Consider the following 6,422-nt stretch of genomic DNA (forward strand, 5'->3'; position numbering starts at 1 on the left):
CTGCTCTACCCTCCTCTACCCTGCTCTTCCCTCCTCTGCCCACCCTCCTCTGCCCACCCTGCTCTACCCTCCTCTACCCACCCTCCTCTGCCCACCCTGCTCTTCCCTCCTCTGCCCACCCTGCTCTTCCCTCCTCTGCCCACCCTGCTCTACCCTCCTCTGCCCACCCCACTCTACCCTTCTCTTCCCTCCTCTGCCCACCCTCCTCTGCCCACCCTGCCTTGCTTTGCCCGTCCTGCTGCACTCACCCTGCAGTGCCCACCCTGCCTCCTGCCCTGCTGCGCCCACTGCCCTTGCCAGCACCCAGGGAGCCAAGCAGGGCACCTCAGCTGCCTGCGGCTCTGGGTGCTGCTCCTAGAGGTCCGGCCGGCCGTGCATTCCCAGGCTTTGCACCTGGGAGCGGAGCCTCTCCTGCTTACAGAGGCTGTTGGTGTATGATGAAGGGTGCCCAAACCCAGGGGCTCAGAGGGAGTCCCAGGGGCGTGTGCTGGGGGTGCTGTGCAGCTGGCAGTGTGGGTGCAGGGACCTCAATCCACCCCACAGTGTGGCGGGACCTGCCTGGCTCCACGGAGCTTCCAGCAGAAGGGACCCCACAGGACCCCACGCGTCCCTCAGCTCCTTCATCCTCCTTGCACTGGCTTAGCCTTACTGCCTGGCTCCTGCTGCAGAAGCTGATTCTCCATGTTTTGGTTCCAGCGTTGGTGCAAAGGGCTCGGCTTCTGATGTCTCCAGGGCCACCACAGGGGAGGAACAAGGCAGGGCAATGGCAGCGCAATGGCCACGCTGTGTGACCCCAGCTGGACACCCCCACGAGGTGTCTGAGAGCCCCAAAGTCTCCTGGGAAGCTGGGAGTACCTTGCCCCCAGGATTTCACACCTTGCCACCAAAGGCAAGGCAAGGTAAGGCATGTCCTTGCTGGCTTGGCACAGCCTGGGAGAGGTGGGAAGGTGATGCGGTGATTACCCACAGCTTTGGGGTCTCTGGGGACTTGCACAGTACAGGTGGCTACTGCCACAGCCTCTCCCTCTGCTGTTACCCAGTAACGACGACTGGAGGAGGAAGACCAAAAAAGAGAGGTTTGGGGGAGATAACCTCTGCTCTGGTTTGTTTGAGATCTTGAAAGCAATTAAATAATAGCTATTCCTCCCCCCTCGCCCCCCGCCCCTTCCATCACTTATCAAAGAGACAATAGAAAGCAGGAAATTAAGAGTGACTTGGAACAAAGAGCCCAGAGTGAGGCTGCTGATTGCGACAAGAGGGGCTGGGAGGTTCTCATTTGCACTTAGCCATCCACTTCCCAAGGTGGATCTGAAGACACCGGGTCCTGGAGCACAAGTGAGAATTGTGATCATCCTCAAAAATCTTTATGAGGCTGGAAAAAGCTTCTCCCGAAATAAATGATGTGGAAATTAATGTCCCAGTAAAAGTGTGTGAGGAGGGAAGATAGGGAAGAAGATGGTTTGGCTGATGTGGATGAGGGATTGGGTCTCCGCTGGGGTTCGTGTATCCCGTTGCGTGTCACCTGCGCAAGCCCTGAGGGCAGCTCCCTGGGATGCTGCTCCGGGCAGGGTGCCTGCACAGGGACCCAGGGACAGCCACCATGCTCTGCCTGCTGGAAACAAAGGCAGAGGTGCAGGCAGAGCAGAGATGTTCCCCGACAGCGGGGAGGAAGGAATGCGGCACACCGGTGTCACACAGGAGAGGGTTTTGATGCCTTGTGACATTTTTACAGTTGTTTTATCCTCTCTCGGCTGGTTCCTGTGCCCAGGAGGGATGCCCTGACCGTGCCATTCCCTCAAAGCCACATCGGCAGCCAGAAGGGCAGTATAAAGCTTTGCTGTGCACATTTCCAGCGCTGCCTCCTTGAATTTCTCCCCTGAATAGGTGATGCTGCCACATCCCTCCCTGGGGTCCCTCGGCATTCAGCCCCTGCGGTCGGCAAGCTTTGCTCGTAGCAGGTCGGTGTACTGGGGTCCCCCCTCGCCCCGGCACCGAGACTAGCCCTCAGCCTGGGCTCGCAGCAGTTTCTCCCAGCACCCAGTGTGGTGCTGAGCATCGTTTTCCCGCTGTGCCGGCAGGCTGGAATGGCAGACAGCCGGGACAGGGCGAGCGCGGGGATCCCAGTGTGCCAACTGCCAGCCACAGGGCTGTCTGCTGAGCATCAGGGCTTCAGCCACCCTCTGCCCTTCGCTTTCACCTCCGTGGGAGGCTGGTGTTGGATGCAGGGGCCAGGGAGCTGTGTGAATTCAGCCAGCAAGATTGTTTGGCTAGAGCCAGATCTGATCTTCATTATAAAAAACCCCAAACTAATGAAACGATGGGCCGGTGTGTATTAAGGGGCTGATCTGAGCTGATAGCCGTCCAGTGAGGAGTGCAGCACCAGTTAGCTGAATCGGGAAGCCGTGCTTGAGCCTTTTGAAGATATTTTTTTTATTCTGCTTAGATTTAGGGTTGAATTAAAGCCCAGTGTGGAGTCTGATCTGTATCTCTGGGTGGTCCCTGGTTCGGAGAGACATTGTACCCCAGCAGCTGGTTTGGTGCTGGCAGATAAACTCCTCTTTGTCCTTTAGCCTGGGAAGCATCCACTCTGCTGAAAAGCAATTTACTGGCAGGGCTGGATGTAGGAGAAATGCATGGCCTCTTCCCACACGGCTTCGATGGCCGATATAACCCATGGGAGAGGGGCATGGGGATTACGTGACCACAAAGCAGTTTTTAAAGTCCTTCCAAGTTTCCTGCCATCCATTCCCAGCTGTTCTGCAAGAGTCCCTGTGGAAAACAGCTCTTTCGACCCCTGTCCTGGAAATCAGTGTTGTAAGGAGCTGGGGGTTTGGTTGCCAATGGAGGGGTAGGGTGAGCTGGCCTTTCTCCCCGATACGTGGAAGGGAGGCAGCGAGATCTCCAGCATTTTGCAGGAATGAAGGAGGCTGTGTTGGACCAGTGGGGCTTTCTGATCTGTGCTGTGAGATGGCGGAAGGGAACTGGGGGAACTGGGAGGCAGCTGCCGCTCCCCAGCAGTCAGGAGGGGAAGGATTTGCTCCTGAGCGCAGCTCGCCCCGCAGCTTGCTCCTCCTGTGCCCCACTCACCTGCAGCCATGCCGCGCTGCTGGGGGAGAGATGGGGGTACGTGGGGCCAGTCACCCACTTTCGGGTCCCAAGTGGGTGCCATGGGGTCCCCGCGCATGCCCTGCCTGTCTGAGCCCTGCCCATTGCTGTCCTCAGGAGTATTCCGGCCCTTCTGCTGGTCTCTCCCGTTATCTCTGTTAATGACTGATGGCAAAAATGCTGGGTCATCGCTCTGGACTCTGTTTGTGCTGGGGGGACAGGTCCCTGGGGGTTAAAGCTTCCTCTCATCTCCTTTCCTCTGGGTGCCCAGCTGCAGTGTCCCATGGCGTGGTGGGAAGGACGTTTGCAGGGAGCGAAGAGATGCCACGCGTGCCCAAGCCCGCTCCTCCTCCCCAGCATGCTGCCCTTGGAGGGACCCCGCTGTCCCCCGTGGCTGTAGGGACAGGGCCAGCACAGGCAGAGATGACTGTGGTGTTTCCCCTCCCGTGGGCGTTTTGGGTGGCAATCCCCTTTCCTTGCCCTTTCCCTTCCCATCTCCAGCCCAACAGCCACGAGCGGCTTTGGTGGCTCTGCTGACACCGGGCTGGAGGCTGCCTGGCTTAATGACAGGGATGCCTGGAATGGAGGGGAGGCTTTGCTTTCTGCTAATTAGCTGGACAAACAGGCCTGGACTGTCTCCCCGTACCCCTGAGGCAGGGCAGAACCAGGCTGGTTGCTGCCAGACGATGTGATCTAATCGGGCAGTGTCTGCAGCGGTGATTGATGGGGAGGGAGAGGTGCTGGCACCTTCACCTGCAGCCAAGGCGGGCAGAAGCATCCCTCCATGCCCCACAGCATCCAGACCCCACGGGATGCAGGCTTCTCTGCAGCCCCGGCGGGATGAAGGCTCTGCCGGGGGAGACTCGCACCCTCCGAATTCGGCTCCTTCCCTGGGGACTGCCTCTTGCTCTTGCCAGACCTCCCTGCAGACAGGTCCTTCCTTCCGCTCCCGCCTCTCCCATTCCCGCCCTGCTGTTATTTGCCTCTGTAATTAGTTTATTGATCTCTGTCGAGGGTACCGGGGCTGGACTGCAGTGAAACCTGCCGCACACGTTCCCCGTGAATCATATCGCTAAACCCCTGAAGCTAATGAGCCTTTGGCAACCACAGACTGAAATCTCTGCTCCTGCCCGTGCCTCTCCCTGCTATGCCTGGCTTGTTGGAGGGTCGTGCGCATTAAATCGGGACTTAACAGCACTCCGCGTTTGGCAGTCAGGCTTCCTGCACCAGCTTGAAATGCCAGGGTTAGTTACAGCACGCGCCGATCCGCTGGTGCTCGCATCCATCCCCTCCTGTTCAAAGCAGCCGCGGGTCGTAGTTCAGTGCCGGCAGCACTCTGCGCTCCCCCAGCCTTGCACCGGGTCCATCGTGTCTCTCACGGCGGGCCTAAAGCCAGCGGAGAAGCATAAAGCTGTCGCTTTGTGCCCTATGACTAATAGGTGACATTAAGCTCATGGGATGGAGATGGCATGCCCCTGCCTGCGGGTGCTGTGCTGCTCCCGTGCCCTGTCCTCTGGGATGTCTCTCCACGTCCTCGTTCCCTCGACGCCGCAGCCGCCTTGGTGCGGGTCCAGGCTGGCTCCGTCCACCGCCCCAGCTTGGCATGGATGGATTTGCGTTGGGAAAGAGCCCGGCCGTGAGCCCAGCCTGCGCAAAAGGGACGCAGGGCAGGACCACGGGGACCCCGCTTGCTGTGCCGGGCGAACGGCACGTCTGGGGCACCTCCAAACCCGCCTCAGCCTGCGGTGCCGGTGGTCATGGCTGTGCTGGGATCTGTCTCCCTGCACCTTCTGCCTGCCACAGCTACCCCAGACATAGCTAAGGAGTTTTATTGCAAAAAAACAAAGGGATTTGAGTCCTGGCTGCCCAGCAGCCTCAGGGCTCCCCAGTGCCGGGACTAGCGGTGCTGCCCCTTGCAGGGTCTCACGCACCTTAATAAGAGAGTTTGCACAAGAATTTGTGCCCCTTTTGTCTTTTAAAAGGCATTTTAGGGACTCCAGGTCATGCATGGTTGTGGCTGCCGGTCTCATCCTTCCTGGTGCTGTTACAGGCAGGGGCCACACGGGAGCGGCCAGCCCTCCCTGGCTCTGCCTTTACCTGCCTGCACCAGGGTGCAGCAGGAGGGGTAACTGCCCCTCTCTGCCTGGCGTGGGGAAGGGGCTGGACTGGACCCTGTCCCCGTCCCTCACCGGAGCTGAGCTGCGGAGGATGGACAGGAGCGTGCAGGCAGGCGAGAGGAGGAGCGGCAGCCCCGTTATCCCGGGGAAGGTGACGTGGACGTGTCCCCTGCATGCAGAAATGACACTGGGGAAGGGGAGATGCGAGTTGATTTTGCTGATGCTTCTGCACGGACCCTCGTTGCCACCACGACCGTCTCCGTTCCCTGGGGCTGCCCACGCATCCCCAGGCGGGGGCATCCCCGCCAGCTGCCCCCAGACCACGGCAGCATGCAGAACAGGCTTCTCTGTCACCGGTGTCCCCATGGCCAGCCCCGCCGGCTCACCAGCTGTCCCCAGCCCTGCCAGTACCTCCGTCACGGCTGGCCGGGGAACCCCAGGGCGGCGGGGAAAGCTCTGTTTGCTCTGTCCCCACGTCCCTCCCAGCTGGCACCTTGCGCTGCATCTGCCTTGTTCTGGGAGCTAATGAAGGATGCAGGCAATTACAGGGGGAGATTGATTAAATCCTAGATCTGGGAGGTTTCAGATGGCCTTGACCTTTCCCAGCTGTGGCAGGGGAGGCTTATCAAAGGCTGCTAGAAGATAAAACACTCTCACAAAGAAGGGTTATGTTGCAAAAGAGCTGGCTGCGTCCCTCTGCCACCCCCTGCACCCTCTGGCATGGCCCAGCGACCCCCGAGGCTGGCCGGGCTCCCCCTGCCCCATGGCCATGGGCATAAGCCAACGTGGCTGAGCTGCTGAGGAGGATTTGGTGCCGGAGCTGCTTCTTGCCGCCAGCCCGTCGGGGGCCGCAGGCTTGGCCACCGTGTGCCCCATGACGGTGCTTGGAGGGGACGTCAACGGGTGGGAGAGGATGGGGTCCGAAAGCTGCAGCGGGGATGGATGCCAGGGGTAACGGTGGGGTTTGTTTGCTCCCGTTAGGTATCGCAGCCTGCCACGTGCTGATTGTGAAGGTGCAGGCTCTGGTCGTTAATGAGCGTGGCTGATTAATTGCGCCGCACGGGCACAGCTCGCCGCCAACCATGTCGGGGGGCCATGCTCGCAAAGGTGCTGGGTGGACAGGATGGGTCACTCTCAGGGCACCTCAACCCAAAGACCAGGAGCTGCCCTTTAAACAGCCCAGCCTGGGGGTCACCCTGC

Source organism: Haliaeetus leucocephalus, unplaced genomic scaffold, assembly GCF_000737465.1.
Source record: "Haliaeetus leucocephalus isolate CR32 unplaced genomic scaffold, Haliaeetus_leucocephalus-4.0 Scaffold646, whole genome shotgun sequence".
Taxonomy (NCBI): domain Eukaryota; kingdom Metazoa; phylum Chordata; class Aves; order Accipitriformes; family Accipitridae; genus Haliaeetus; species Haliaeetus leucocephalus.